The sequence below is a fragment of the Biomphalaria glabrata genome, chromosome 7, assembly GCF_947242115.1.
Source record: "Biomphalaria glabrata chromosome 7, xgBioGlab47.1, whole genome shotgun sequence".
NCBI classification, from domain to species: Eukaryota; Metazoa; Mollusca; class Gastropoda; family Planorbidae; genus Biomphalaria; species Biomphalaria glabrata.
In genome coordinates this window covers 36,829,415-36,844,530 of record NC_074717.1, presented here as the reverse complement: position 1 = coordinate 36,844,530, position 15,116 = coordinate 36,829,415, and the positions used below count along the sequence as shown (strand labels likewise).

At 38.3% G+C, this 15,116-nt stretch overlaps 1 protein-coding gene across 1 annotated transcript in view; it reads right to left on the bottom strand.

Moving 5' to 3' along the window:
* LOC106050407 (uncharacterized) overlaps positions 1-15,116 on the bottom strand; it is a 67,754-nt gene that overhangs the window by 29,487 nt on the left and 23,151 nt on the right. The window lies entirely within an intron of this gene.

Below are 15,116 nucleotides of genomic sequence, written 5' to 3'. Positions count from 1 at the left end.
AACTTCGGCAATTAAGTCTTCGTAGTTACGAGTACTTCCAACAGTGTTGGATCAGAACCAATGCGCTTTTCGTGCGTATCGACCATGGTCTCGGGAGTAACTTGGAGCAATGCTGCTAGTGCAGTGGGCCTAATGTTTAACCACTTGACAATTCTCGGGAAGGATGAGTGGATATGCTGAGTGCTCTCGTGTGGGACATTCGTTGAAGCTGCAGTTCGTTGGACCAGGCGGAACTAGAGTTTACTTTGTAGAAACTAGACTCGAGTTAGCCCTTTACTTTTTTCGTCATTGAAGAACATTTTCTTTCTTTATTTTCCTTCAAGGATCTAAAATTAATTGAATACTCTACGCCAGTGATGCCCAAAATACGGCCCGCGGGCCACATCCGGTCCGCGACGTGGTTCCATCTGGCCCACCGAATCGTCGGCACAAAGTGTAGAAATCTCCCTTCCAAAAAAAAAGGTTGAAAAAATGTATCTTTATTTACGTTTGGGCCCTCATTTTTTCTCCGATGGATCGGTATTATGATCTTTAACATTTGTGTGTTTATGCTTTGGAACTCTGAATGTAGACTCTACCAGGAAAAGTGAACCTATCTTTACTTTTTTTGTTGAACATGATAATAAGCCGACATATTTATTTTATAAAGAAAGTCTGACTGTCTAATAAAACAACAGCATAAAAACGGCATTATAAAATAAATATGGCTGCATTCTTGGTTTGAGTCGCGAATAAAAGAGTGTTAAACTACGCCTAGAGATTGGAGGATCCATGGGGAAAAGAGACCATAAAATGAGTCGGTGGTTAAGCTACCTACACTGGTACTCACATTTTAAGTCGAGAAATGAAGCTATTTTCTGACACGTAACAAAGATAATTGTCCAATAACCTATTAGCTAAGTATTAAATCCACAAGTTTCTACCAAAATAGTATCAGAACAATTTCATTTCGTTTTTGTAACTTTTCGGTCATGTGGCCCGCTAGACGAGTGTCCGAAATTAAAACGGCCCGCGGGTCGAATTATGTTGGGTATCACTGCTCTACGCCATTAAAGTAGTCTTATCAATTTTAATGAGTACAATTATCGTTACTAAGTTTTTATTTACATATTATTCGCACAAACATTGTCAAATGTGATTTCAGCGTCCGTACTTCTAATAGGTTGCTAGAATTAGCTAAAAAAAACCGGCTTTTTTTTTGTTTTTAAAAACTGAAAAGTCGTCTGTGAATTGGGGACTTTAACGATAACCATTCGCTTCTAAACAAGCTCAAGGCAATAGTGTTAAAAGATCTGTTGCCAACTAACTATTAAACATTGGTATGTGCTCCAAGTGAATGAACTTATAACAATCTTGTAGTGATCTATATTTCCTGTTTAATGTACGCCGGATACACCAGATAGTCAGCTATTTACAGTTATCCGCCATAGATGAAACTTTCCAATAAAAAGTCAGATGCGAAATAATAATTTGGTTAATGAAAGGTTCACAAAGATTTTGTTCCATTCCTATGATTGCTTCTCTTTAAATAGTCACCCTTTCAACCCCTCCCCCACTTTTTTGTGTTCTCTTTCCCTTCTCTAAATCGACAGTCCAGATCCAGTTATTTCCCTTTCTCCAACTCTCGAGTACAAAGTGGATAGTTTTCTTTTTTTCTGTGGGGTGGGGATGGGGGCAGCGCGACCTTTATATCATTGGATCCGAACTCATCAGAGATATAAATATATATTAATAGAATAGCTGGCAGTGAGGCGTTGAAAGGCTGGAGAATGGTGACAAGAGAAGACATCTATGATTCAAATCATACGTTGACCAATGGCCAGAAAGTCACTTTTCATGTCGAGGCCCGGGGCCACGTCAAAACCATTTACTGTTATACCGGAATCAGTTAGCGCTAGCGCCCCAAGGGAGACAAGACAAGGGCAACAATCACACTTCTTCCCAAACCAATTTCGGCGTAGGTGGCAACAGTTGCTCCGGCTGAATTGGCCAAGATCATACGTAGCATACAATCTTTGGCGCTGTCTGGGATATAGGATTAGGTTCTAGCAAGTACCGAAGTTTGGTGTTTTTTTTACGATTTCCGTTTAGAGAGTGAGAAATATTTTGTTTTCACGCTCACGTTCATCTGCCAGTGCTTATAAGCTAGTTTTATTTATGTCTTTTTTCTTGTTCTATTCCCCTTTCAGACCTTGTGGTCTATAGGGCAGGGGATGTAAAGGTCATCTGTCTGTGGCCTACGGTTAACGAGGGTGTCATTTGGCCAGCACAACGAACAACCGCCTTTACTTTTCCTCAACTAATGTCAGGTATCCATTAGAGCTGGGTGGACTCATTCTTCACCAGGATTCGAACCCGGGACCCCGGTTTTTGTTTTTTAATGTATATATTTAACTGACTTTGTCTACGTGCCGATAAGTACATGTATGTGTACAAGCTTACATGCGTGTGTGTACACTGTTCATATGACAATCAGTATTGGAAACATAAAGAAGGACTTCTCCCTGGTGACGCTTTAAGGGTCAACTCAAGACTCACTGCTCTTCTTAAATGTTTGTAACAGGAAGACATTTTCAAAAATTATAACGGTCAAACTAAAGTTTTCCAGGTAAGGCCAACGAGCTAGTAGTTCTTTTCTTAGCAGTATTCATCAACTGTTAAATTTCTTGGAAAATTGATAGAGCCTTTTACGATATCCGTTTCCAGGTTCCACCAAGTCAGAAATTTCCACGCAGTTACCAGTTGAATACATGCACTGTAATAAGCATTGTCAAATATGCCAAACTGAAAGATTACCGTTGCTAGCTAAATAACCACAATTATAAGGTAGATCCTTATTGGTATAACTTTGCGTACAAATGGGAAAAATAAATAGGATAACATCATAATAAAGTTTATGTAAATATAACTTATCTTATGAAATGCAGACGTTAATTCAAAAAAGAAGACGATTACGTCCGACGCGTGTTCATAAGTCAATCTAGTCATGCATGTTAATCAATGACTTGAATTCTGCCACGTCATTGGTTTTCCTGTCTGACTCAGGCAGCCCATTCCATGATCTAATAGCACTAGGAAAGAAGGAACATTTGTATAAATGTGTTCCCAGTAAACACCAAATAAAATATTATTTCGAAATTTACGTACAATATAAGTACAAAATGTGACGTAAAAACTAGGAAATACTATAATGGGTGAAGCGTGAAGGTAATCGAAACAACAATAGGACGCCATCACATACTCATAAAACTCGAATAGTGTATTAGAAGGCGTAATGCTATCAAGGGGAGTTAATAATTAAATCAAATTATGCAATAACCGTAATCGAGAGTATTCTTGAAGCGCTAGGACAAATTAATTTCAGCCAGCATGAAGATCAAGGAAAGACAATAAGAGGCTAGGCTTGATATTAAATTATTTCTCTGGATTTTTATAGATATAATATTTTTTAATGTGTATTCTTATTTAAAATTTTCCTGTGTATATGTTTTTGATGATCTCGATTTGGAATTTGAAAGGTACACTCCATTCCATAAGTAGTGGAAATTGCCATTTCTGTGGCAGATTGTAGTAGTATATTTACATTTGTTAAAAGAAAATAGTTCAATAGCAAAACATGTTACTGTATATGAAGTGAAAGCCTCTGACGTTTAATCATTAATCAGACATAAATATGTCTATGTCATTAATGCATACTTTCTTCTAGTACAAGAGTTCTAACATCTGGCAGCATGACAGGTAATGACTTTAAGAATGATTCGTTCTTTGTCAAATGTTTTGTTTGTAAAATGTTCTACATGTTTCGGATGTTCCTTCAGAGTTGAAGATAATTACTTCCTAGTCCAAACCTCCCGCAGGACGTCGGGGGATGGGAGCGGGCAGGGTTTGAACCCTGGACCATCGATAAATCTGACCGACAGTCCAGCGCGCAAACCGCACGACCAGGCACCATCTCCCTTATTAAAAGAAAAAGCCAAAAATGCAGGTTACAATTCATCATGTATGAAACAAAATGTTTTTTTAAAGAGTTGAAAGTTGAAGTAACGAGCACCTATAACATAAACCTAAAAATAACCAATAGTGAAAACCGCTATCAACTTGTAGATATCTGTTTTTTATCTTTTAAAAAATACAACCGATTGACTAAATTTGAACTGTCCAGAGGGGTGGGCACATTGTCGAGTCTTGCCTCGTATTTGTACATTTGAAGTTGGACCCCAACTCTGTGGCGCCAAATAGACGATTGTGTCAACAAAACTGTGGTCGTCTGAAACTATCTAAGAGCAAATTAGGTCAAGCGTTATTGATCTCGGCCTGGTCGGAGTACCATGGCTAGTTCATTCATGAAAGCTTCTTTATTTTGTTTTCAAAGTGAACACGACAGCTTCAAGTTGTGCGCGGTAAATGTTTGTTTAGGTCTTATTTGTGTCTCCTGGTTACATCTAGGTCTTACACAAGTCTCCCGGTTACATCTAGGTCTTACATGAGTCTCCTGGTTACATCTAGGTCTTACATGAGTCTCCTGGTTACAGATAGGTCTTACATGTGTCTCCTGGTTACAGTTAGGTCATACATGAGTCTCCCGGTTACATCTAGGTCTTACATGAGTCTCCTGGTTACAGATAGGTCTTACATGTGTCTCCTGGTTACAGTTAGGTCTTACATGAGTCTCCTGGTTACATCTTCTCCGGGTTACATTTAGGTCTTACATGTGTCTCCTGGTTACAGATAGGTCTTACATAAGTCTCCTGGTTACATCTAGGTCTTACATGAGTCTCCGGGTTACATTAGGTCTTACATGAGTCTCCTGGTTACATTTAGATCTTACATGAGTCTCCTGGTTACAGTTAGGTCTTACATGAGTCTCCTGGTTACATTTAGATCTTACATGAGTCTCCTGGTTACCGATAGGTCTTACATGTGTCTTCTGGTTACATTTAGATCTTACATGAGTCTCCTGGTTACCGATAGGTCTTACATGAGTCTCCTGGTTACATTTAGGTCTTACATGTGTCTCCTGGTTACATTTAGGTCATACATGTGTCTCCTGGTTACATTTAGGTCTTACATGAGTCTCCTGGTTACCGATAGGTCTTACATGAGTCTCCTGGTTACATTTAGATCTTACATGAGTCTCCTGGTTACAGTTTGGTCTTACAACATAGGTCTCTTTTACCACACTTTCTCTCATTCTTATCCAATCCTCTCTTTTTCTTTCTCTCATTTATTTCCTGTACTAGTCTTTCCTTCACTATCTCTTTTATCTTCATCTCTTCTTTCTCTCCCTTACTCTTCTCTTTCTCCTCTCCTTTTCTTTCTCCTGTCTCTCTCTCTCTTGCTACTCTCTCTTTCTCTCCTCTTTCTTTCTCTAGTTACTCTCTACTCTATCTCTCTTTTTGTCCTATCTTTCTCCCCATACCATCACTCTTTCTCCTCTCGTTATCTCTTCTCTCTCTCTATGTCTTTCTCCTCTTTTTATCTCTTCTCTCTCTAAGTCTTTCTCCTCTTTTTATCTCTTCTCTCTCTATGTCTTTCTCCTCTTTTTATCTCTTCTCTCTCTAAGTCTTTCTCCTCTTTTTATCTCTTCTCTCTCTAAGTCTTTCTCCTCTTTTCATCTCTTCTCTCTCTAAGTCTTTCTCCTCTTTTTATCTCCTCTCTCTCTCTAAGTCTTTCTCCTCTTTTTATCTCTTCTCTCTCCAAGGTTTTCTCCTCTTTTTATCTCTTCTCTCTCTAAGTCTTTCTCCTCTTTTCATCTCTTCTCTCTCTAAGTCTTTCTCCTCTTTTCATCTCTTCTCTCTCTAAGTCTTTCTCCTCTTTTCATCTCTTCTCTCTCTAAGTCTTTCTCCTCTTTTCATCTCTTCTCTCTCTAAGTCTTTCTCCTCTTTTTATCTCCTCTCTCTCTCTAAGTCTTTCTCCTCTTTTTATCTCTTCTCTCTCTAAGGTTTTCTCCCCTCTCTCTCTCTCTCTTTCTCTTTTACAATTTAACTAATCAAGTAGTAAAGAAACAAAATACTAATATTAACTAATTAGACTGAAATGTAAAAAAAAAAAACTGGGACATCTTACGTTGGCACTCAGATGGATACAACACAGGTGTTAAAGTCTACTGTAGCTAGAACTTTTAATTTACCTTTTTTTAAAGCGATACGCTAACTTTAGTCTTCCATGTAAATATATGGTAGGTTACGTAAACCAACTTAAGCCTGTGTTTAGTTTTCAAACATAATTAAATTGCCACATTATGATGACAGAAGAAGAGGCAGACAGAGAAATCGATGGGAAGACAACATAAAAAGAATGGACAAGCCTGCCATTGAAGGTGACTCTATCCAAGGCAAAAGACATTGAGGAATGGAGAAAGACGGTCGACAAATCTTGCGTGGTGCCCCAACGGTCCAACAGACTAAGGGATAGGTGAAGGTGACACATTATGATGACAGGCACGAATGAGTGCCGCCATCATTCGGCGTGTAATTTGTGGGCAGTTTGTACTATCTCAGTCCGCCCTTGCGACTATCAAGCATAATATCTCTTCCGACAGATCCTCGAATACGCAATGCGCTGCATTCAGGGGTCATTCCAGCAAGGTAGAAGGGGGGACCTAGCATGAGCTAATGGCACCATTGACACCTTTATCTAAGACACAGGAATATACCGAGGATGGGAAACTGGCAGTAGTTGTATATACCCCTCCCCAATCAGAGGTAGCATACTATTTAACCTGAAAATACAAACATTTTTCTAAACAAGTGTATAGCGAACTGGTTAACCAGAAAATAGAATCATATCAAACTCAAGTCAGCAGTCCTTATTTCTTAAACAAAATCCTGCCTTGTCCGTAGATATATTGCTTTGAACCTGACAACCTCAGATTAATAACGGATCAAGTTCAGTAATGCTATATATCAAATGACAAAAAAAAATGTCCGAGAACTTTAATTAATTCCCTTGGAGCAAGCACCGTTTACTACCCCTCCCCAGACTTGTCCATTGCTTACTAGTTAAACCAAATGGTGAAATTAATAACATAGGAGCCGGTAACCACCTAACAACAGTTTATTTTGAACTTTCAAATATTCATGATTGTTTTTTTTTTTTTTTTATTTTCTTTGCACCCAAGATTTATATGAACGGTTTTAATATATTCATTTTAAAAGCAATCTACTTCCCACATGATTGATCTGATGTCTTAGCTTTTTTACGCTTATCTTCTTATCTTATATATTACAGTCGTTACTTCAAAAACAGAAAAGATAATTATATATGAACATTTATTATTATTATACTTATTAATTAATTATGGACTAAATTGAAAAGATTCTATACCTAAAAATAACTCACAGGGAAGCACGTACAATGTAAGGAGTGGCAAGAAAACAAACTGGATGGACATTTGAAGACAGAGCTTCTCAAAATTTTACTAATAACGCCACCCCTGTTTGCCCAGCATTCTAAGCTTCGGTAATTCATTCTCCTGGCGTGTACAATGCATTATTACTCCTATTAATGGTTGTACAGGTCAAATAAACTTGGGTAAAGAAGAATGGCTGAAAGACATTTGAGGCACGAGAGCATCTGGTCTGTCAGGGGGTTTCATTATTGTAAGATCATCTTGAAGTGGGCCTGTTTTATTCACACCAGAAACAAAAGTTAGTACGTCGCCAGGCAGAGATTGGTCCGTTCTGATGTGAGAAAGAGATTTGAGTGTAAGAATTGTATTGGTGATGAAAAAAACGTTAATTTAATAATTTAATTTGTAAAACATTGGTGGTAACGTCGTTTTTAGTTATTTGATTTTGATTTTCTAATTGGGATTGTTAAATAGAATGCAAGCACAGCATATTTTTTTATCATACAAATAAGCTCATTGTCACCTTGCTACTTAACATGCCACAGCTCCCTAATAAAGAATGTCATAGGAATACTCTCGCTTCCATTCTATTATCTCCCTTTCATTTGTGTGTTTGTTTTAAAAGAGGTGTATTTTGTGGGAAAAAAAAATCGAAACAAAATTGTTCAAATTCGGAAGATAAAAAGTCGTTGCTGCAGAACTTAGTGAAATCTAAAATATCATGATATCGGATTTTCCATTTTTTTTTTCGATCTAAACGTGACAGACCAACCAACTGAAAAATCACTCAAAACTAATGGCGTTTTTTTTCTCCTTTTTTTTTTTTTTTATTTTAGAGCCGCTAAAAATAGACAACATCTATCTATTGAGTGATTGATTAATAAAATGTGTTCGAACGTGGCTATTTGGTTTCCAATCAGAATGTAAAATCCTTAATCCGGAAGTCACCTTGGTTTTGACCTTGTGATGAGAAAGTTGTATGTGTATGAGTGTTTGTTAGAGCTTTTTTTTTTAAACAATTTTTTTTTAAATGTCATGAGGATCGAAATTGTTTGAGAACCATTGGGCTTAAAAGACGTCATGTTAAGTAAAGCATCATGGTACCCTATCATTCAGGATCTTTCAGGCCTGATCATTAAGCCATTATCAAGAAGACTGTAAAGTAGATCTTAGTTGAACGGGACGTTTGGCACACCCTGCGGTGTTTCCAGTAGTAGACTAAAAGAAGTCAATGTAGAAAAAGAAATTAGAATTATTTTTATTTTTACATTTTACAGTTAGATCTTGCGTCTGGATAGCAAAACTGAAAGTAAATTACTTCCCCTTGACCAGATTTCTGAATGTTTTCTGTTATAATTAATCCCCCTTGTTTATGTATGTACAAGAAAATATTTCGGAAAAACAAAAAAAAAAAAGTATTTAAATAAAATAATTGAAAGAAATGATCAGCTCCTATTATAAGCAACTCTTTATTCCTACTCAAAAGGTGAAAGGTCAAGATACACTGTAGGCTAAAATGTAGCACATTGCTGGTTAGTTTATAACTAGAGTCGCTAACAAAGTCGCTGCAGTACGTCTTTTTGTTTCTATTTATTTTTCAACGTCAACAAAATAAAATATGAATATTTAGTTTACCATTTTAATTGAACATGAAGAAAGAATTGAATTATCAGGCATTGGCGACCTTTAGGCAGCTTGCAGCACACAGCGCTGCACCCTGACAGAGCCAGTGACGCCGCTGATCCCAAACTGTATCAGCACTTGCCTTTCCCCCTTGGAAAGATCAACTGGGGGGGGGGGGGGGGAGACACAGCTATGTAGGCGACATTGTTTCGACCTCAGCTAATGCCCATGCATTCATCTTATTTCCATGAGGTGATCCATGATCGTTTCGAGATTGAAGGGGAGGCCATACATATTACATTTTAAATGAATTGAACTAGACAAAAAAAGTTTTTGACCCCTTACAAAACAATGTAGATATCTATATGTTCTTAGAAATCTTAGAGATATCTATATGTTCTTATAGATTATCCTGTTGACGCCGATCTTCAGTGGTTGTTTTGTTTGATCTCCTAAAGGTTTTCCTAACAATGATTGTAAATGTCTACTTTGTATTTTAATGAACTTATTTTTACCATTATTTTAGTTAGCAGAAAGGATTACAATACTTGAAGGGAGAATTTTACAGAAAAACAGACAAGCTTTAGGAAATACGATAAACATAACCCTGGCTGACCAAGCAAAACAGGAAACAGTAGCAGTACGTTTTTAAAAGGCTTTAGGATACAAAGACTCTCTAAAGCTTAGTCTTTTCAATTGGTTTGATTTGGAAAGAAAGTTACACTGATCAAGCAAGGTACTTAGGGAGTCCGTTGCTATTGATGCTGTGTTAGCTTCATTTTATAATCTGTGCTAGCTATGGCCTGGACTAAAAGATTTGGTTGTGGCAACAGTATGAAGACTGCCCCCCCCCCCAACTTGTCACGTGACATTGCCGCGATGAAATAATTGTGTTGTCCCAACTCCTCTGAACAACAGCGGCGATAGTTTTTCTTCTTAATCACGTCATCAATCTTGTTGTTTTCTTCAAATGAAGACCTTCATTTACTTTCTAAATACATATTTATATGAACACTGGGAATTCTAACAACATAGTTTAACGTCTAATCTTGGGGACATGTTTTCCACAGCGTTTCGACGATGTCACTGATTGAATATTCGCTTTGACCAATGTCCGGCTTTACCCCTTGAATAAACTTTTTTTTTCTTTCTTATTGTTTCGTGGCGGCTTGGTAAACCGTCTGCAACTTTCTGAATACTTAATATCATCGTACAGACGGCTGCGGCGGAGATCCAAGTTGTATGGCGTGACGCATGCGCAATGAGTCGAAAAAGCGTTCTTAATGCAGTGCAGAGCTTAAAAGAAGCATTGGTGTTTGGGAGATCTATTTAATACTGACATATTGGCGGTCATTATTCATGTCTTGTTGTAGTTGGCTTAAGAAGTTCGAACAAGGAAGATGGAGGCCTAGAAACAGTAGACTCTCAGCTTTTGGCAACGAAAACGAGAGACAAACAGTTCGAAAGTCTGAATGTAAAAACATATTAAACAAATCTTGAGCGCCAGACTAGGAAAGGACATTTTGTTAAAACGTCTTTAAAGTGTTGAAGTTTTCGTTTCTTGTTCCAGTTTGATTTCTATTTTGAGCTGATCATTCTCTTTTTATAATTATTTTAGGCGCAGTCCTTTTAAATTTCAATTAATTGTGTACAGCTTCCATTCTGCTTATCTTATCTTATAGATGACAGACGTTATTTCCAAAGTGAAACTAATAACGTTCTACTCTGTCACGTCGTTGGTTTTCAAAGCTGATTCAGGCAACCTATAACATGCTCTAATAGCACTAGGGAAAACGGAGCACTAGCACATGTTTGTCCTAGCATATGGAATAAGAAAAGTGCCCGATTAATACTATTCTTATTATTTTCTGGTCTTTCGTTTCTTTGGGGGGTGACTTTTACATGATAAAAAGTTTGGATTAGGGTTTAATCGTAAAAAAGAGACATTCGAAAGACCGCCATTAGGAGCGCTTGGATAAATATACGACAAGCTGAGCTCTGACCAAAATAACATTATTGTCATTATCATCATCTTCTTTTCTTTGAGTTTCTCGTGGAACATAGGGCCTCTAAAAACACGCCACTCTCCACGGTCTCTTGCTAGTTCCTCATGGAACATAGGGCCTCTGTAAAACACGCCACTCTCCACGGTCTCTTGCTAGTTCCTCGTGGAACATAGGGCCTCTGTAAAAACACACCACTCTCCACGGTCTCTTGCTAGTTCCTCATGGAACATAGGGCCTCTGTAAAAACACGCCACTCTCCACGGTCTCTTGCTAGTTCCTCATGGAACATAGGGCCTCTGTAAAAACACGCCACTCTCCACGGTCTCTTGCTAGTTCCTCATGGAACATAGGGCCTCTGTAAAAACACGCCACTCTCCACGGTCTCTTGCTAGTTATTTAATGGCTAACCTGCTCTTGTCCTCTCGGCTTCATCTAGTACACTGCGGCGACATGTTCGTTTTGGTCTTCCACTACGTCTTGTGCCCTTGGGATTCCACTCTAAGGCCTGCCCTAGCTCTGTTCTTGGTATCTTCTCTAAGGATGAGACCAATACATCTCCACTTTCTCTCTAAGATCTGCACCTCTATATTTTTCTGTCCACTCATCTCCCACAGTTTGGTGTTTTCTACTTTGTCGTACAAGTGTATTTTTATGATATTTCTCTGACATCTGTTGATGAAGGTCTGTAGGCCTACTTTTTTTTTTTGTTGTTGCTTCAGTTGTTCTCCATGTTTCAGAACCATACAGTAGGACCACCTTGACATTAGAGTTAAATATTCTTATTTTAGTCTTGTTTGAGATGTGAGGAGATTTCCAGGTTGGTTTTAGCTGTGTAAATGTCTGACGCGCTACATTTATACGATGCTTAAAGTCTTCATCCGTTCCACCTGATACACTGACCACACTCCCAAGGTATATAAAATTATCTACTTGGTCTATGGTCTAAGAGTCCACTTCTATTTCTCCAATGTGTTTGTTGTTTACTTTAAGTACTTTTGTTTTTTGGTGGTTTATTTTGAGGCCTACTCTTTTTCCTACTTCACTTAAAGCTGTGACCTTTTCTTGCATATCCTGTAGTCTGTGTGATAATAGGGCTATGTAATCAGCGAATTCCAGATCTTCCAGCTTTTGTGTGAGAGTCCATTGGATTCCTTTCCCTGAATTTGAGTAGGCTTTTGTGACCCAATCCAATACTAGTAGGAACAGGAGTGGTGAAAGAAGACAAATCTTTTCGACTCCTGTTGTGACTGGACATTCCTCTGACAGTTTGCCACAGTGGGCTACTATCATAAAGGTTTTTAATTATTGTTTTTATTTTATTTGGGATCCCATAATGTCTCATTACTACCCAGATAGATTCTCTGTCGATACCATCAAAGGCCTTTTCAAAGTCGACAAATGTTGCCTAGAGAGGAGATTGTCATTCGACACATTGTTCTACAATTATTCTGAGTGTTGCTATTGGGTCAGCACAATATCTCCCTTTTCTGAATCCGGCCTGTTCTTCCCTTCAGCAGAATTCTGCACCAAACTCACATACGCATCCCCATTCACTGACTAAAACAGTGGATCGAGAACTTCGGCACACACACCCACACTCTCACTATCTCACACACACTCTCACACACACATACACACATATTGCAAGAGCTATTGCTGCACATTTTTTTTCTCTCTTCGGTTCATTAAATGAAAAATATGATTGAGTGCTTGAGGCATAAAAGGGCGATAAGTCGGCACTAGAGAGAGAAAAAAAGGCATAAGGTATATTTTTTTCGTTGAACGACCAAATAAAGTCGAGGTTTATGTCCACGTCTGCTGTCATTGTGCCCAGCGACGTCTGACACGCGAGCCAAGAGAACGTCACGTGACAGTTTCTGTTCTCAAATTGAGGGTAACAGGTTCTTTGAACGAACGAGATGGGCTAATGTCTCACAAAACGAACGTTACGAACTGAGAATTTTTTTTTCTTGTTTTCTTTAAGATCTAATTTTGTACACGTAGAAATTGGACATTGAAATGAGCGGCATGAAGAAGCAAACCAATGGATCAATGTATGTCTTAATTGAATTATTCAAACATTATTGCACCGATAACAAAACAAAACAAAAACAGACATAAAAACTCTTTTTGTGTTCAGTGTAACTACCCACTGGTACATTGACAAATTATGTAGTGTTAACTCTACAAGTAAAGTTTGGTTGAAATATATGTAAATTAGAAGCGCGCTGGCTGAGCGGTAAAACGCTTGGCTTCCGAACCGTGCTCGAATCCTGGTGAAGACTGGGATTTTTAATTTCGGGATCTTTCGGCTCCTCTGAGTCCATCCAGTCTTAATGGGTACCTGACATTAGTTGCGGAAAAGTAAAGGCGGTTGGCCGTTGTGGTCACATGACACCTTCGTTAACCGTAGGCCACAGAAACAGATGACCTTTACATCATCTGCCCTATAGACCACAAGGTCTGAAAGGGGAACTTAATAAAAGTATGTAGTCATGTAAAGACGAAGACTAAGACTGCTTTATTTACCCTAATGGAAAATTGTTGTGATTACAAGGACCTTTTTCTCATATAAAAGCAACACAACAGAAACATTTACCTAAATAGAACACAACGTACAGAGTACATTCAGCGACTACACACAGACATCTTGGTCCTTTTCATGTTTCTTGATCAAAGGGTGATGTCGTTAATGTCTGACCGAGTAAGGTACGAACAAGTTTTTGTACCGCACTGTTCTTGTTTTGATTGACAGTAGTCGCCCACTTCGAGCCAACTTGACGTAGTTATGATGGAGCGGGTGGCTGTTGTCTTCCAAGATTTTTCCGATTTTTCTTAGACATTTCTGTTAAAAAAGTTCCTTTAAATATGGTAATGTTGTGCGTGTCATTTTTGTATGCCCTTTTTATAATGTTTTCTAGGCGGCGCAATAGTTTAGATGAAGCGTTGCAGCATAAAGTATTCTTCGTATTCTTAGATGCTCCGCAGCGCTCCGCTAACTAGTCTAATGAAGAAAGAATAAAGCCATTCAATATTTTCTTCCATGTTTGGGGGTCAATAAAATTGTAACCACTTCCTTTATGAAGAACTCGCCACAGGCTCATGAAAAACTGGTCGACCCCCCACGGGGACCCCACCTCTGATATGTAGATCTAATCAAGCTTGACCCCAAAGCAGTGTGACACAGATGTTGACTGCTAGCACGACATCGCCCTAGACCGCACTATTAGGACAAAGATGGTAACAAAGAAAGCTATGGGCCGTGAAAAAGAAATCACAAGGGCTCTTTAAGAAATGGCTGGCTCCGCTACAACCATAGCAAATGCTACATTTATTTTGACAAGAATGTCTCTCCAGAATAGGGCTCTACATGAAAGAGTGCTCTACGAGATGAATTTGGCAGAGTTGAAGTCATTGATTAACATGCCTGAAACTCGACTGACACGTGAAATGCGTAAGACGTAATTATCTTCTTTTTGAAGTAACGTCTGTAATATATAAGATAAAATAAGATAAGACAAGAAGATAGTCGTTCTACGACAAACGTAGGCCAATATAATATAAAATACTTCCACATGTACGGGCTACTGTATGTGTCAAGAAATTATTGTCCACTTTAATCTCTTAATGAATGGAAGGGAAAGAAAATATTTTTTTCGAGAGTATGTCGAATTTATCAATGCACTACAGAGGTCCGTGTCCGTCGCCAATAGTACGACCATCACAATCACCAATTATATTGTTCTAACCCTGTCTTGCACACCGCCATCCAAGTTAGTGCTGAAGGTGCGCTGTAGCACATGCAATGACGGAGACTGACCACAGACCTATATATATTATACCTAGACCGGACCGGGAGATCTCTTACACTACACACAAATGTCGTGAAAAACTCTTTTTAAAAAAGCTGAAACAAGGCGTTGCTTTGTAAAGTAATTATAAGAAGAATTTTTGTTTAAGCCTTAACGGCCTTAGCCTATGTAACATATAATTTAATGTTTAGACCTAGATATTGGAGTGATCGAATCTTGAAAATAAAAGCTCTATCGTCTCATAATTATTATTTTGCAATGTTATATACATAATCTATATCTAGAAAGATCTAGGTAATCAATCTATTTAATTGTACAATCTAC